The sequence below is a fragment of the Chrysochloris asiatica genome, unplaced genomic scaffold, assembly GCF_000296735.1.
Source record: "Chrysochloris asiatica unplaced genomic scaffold, ChrAsi1.0 scaffold00175, whole genome shotgun sequence".
Classification (NCBI taxonomy): Eukaryota; Metazoa; Chordata; class Mammalia; order Afrosoricida; family Chrysochloridae; genus Chrysochloris; species Chrysochloris asiatica.
Window position 1 is genome coordinate 1,782,226 of NW_006408693.1, and position 1,669 is coordinate 1,783,894.

The following is a 1,669-nucleotide window of genomic DNA, read 5'->3' on the forward strand; positions in this document are numbered from 1 at the left end:
ATCATGACCAATGGCTACTGTCACAGCTGTAAAGGTAGAAGTTTTGTAACAAAAATGGGGGAGTAGTTAATATTACAGTACAATTAGAGAAGACCCTAGGACAATCAAGAGAGAAGAGCACAAACAGAGTGCGGGACCATATCCAGAGAAGCAGCAACACCAGAGATGCAAGCAGAGATCAGAATATGGAGAGAGGGAGTAGCTGAGGACTCTGAACTCATGGAAAGCGATTAACTAGGTGCTGGTGACCAGGAGGCAGGCTTGCAGAATGCGCCCTTTGGTTGTTTAAATTACTATATATTCCTGAGTGTTTCTGTGTACATCCCCTCCCTGAAAAAAAAGAAACATTAAAAAAAAAAAAAACAGGGAATGCATATGATGATGCACAGAGGAGATTATAATCATTGCAATGAAACTATGGTGTAAATCTGATGTTCTCCCATGTGACCTATCACTCAGTTCACAATAAAAAGTTTAAAAATATAATAATAATAATCGCTTCTACAGAAACTTGTTGACATTATTTTTTAAGTGGATACCTGTCATCCAAAATAAATATCATCTTGTTCATGGTATAGAGACGGAAATATTATATGGCAAATTCTAAAAGTGTTAAGAGTTTTTGGATGCTTTGCTTCTCCTGCTACGTCTGTTTTTCATCCTGCTGCCTAGATCAGAATGTCACTATCTTGGATCATGAGATTTAGCTCATGCATGGTGGATTCTAGGTCTCAAATCACAGATTCCTGGTAACTTTATACGAACTTCTATGTAAAAGATACATTAGCTATCTTGTTTAATTACTTTTGGACTGTCTATCAAACAGAAGACCTTAATTCAGTTAATATAATACGCAAAGATCTTGAGGAAGAAAAGAATATAGCACATTGAAGGAGCAGAAAGAAAATAACTGTGGATAAAGTAAAACAGGTAGAAGACTGTGAAAGTGTTTCAAGGCTATGAAAAGCCCCATAAACAAAATTTTGAAGTTTGAATATGCTCCTAAAAGTAATGTGAAGATACCAAAGAGTAATATGCGATAAATAGACTCCTTAAATAGAGGGGGTGACTGAGCAAATAGACATCCTACCCTTACATCCACCCCTGGAGGGTTCTATTATGCATGCACACAGATCTCCTCAAATTTTAAAGGAACGGTTACCACTTAAAACCAAATGGCAGTGCAAAATGGCCACAGAGGGCCCTGAACTGTTTATCACTAAGAAAACAGGCCTGAACGGGGGTTGTGGAGTGGGACAGGCAGACTAAAACAAAGCAGGCCAAAAATCAAATCCTGAGTTATGTCATAACAGCCAAGTGTCATCTTGAAATTTCCCAGACAACCTTGAAGGCAAGAAGCTGAGAGAGGATATTAAAATCATACTCATATTAGGCTACAGATTTTTTTTCTTTTCTTTTTTCTGTGATTATAGACTATAGCATCCAATCTGTCTTTTTTTTGCTGTTGCTGTTTTGTTTTTGTTCCCCTCTTTACGTTTAGGTGTGTTTTTTTTCCTAACATTACTCAAACAGAGACAGTGATTGCTGTCACATATTCAAACTACAATCACACCCTATAATCCCACAATCCAGACAAGAACCAATACCAGCTGCCATATACTAGGTAGGCAGCCAACACCTGTGACAGTTACTCTGAGTCGAGTAATAA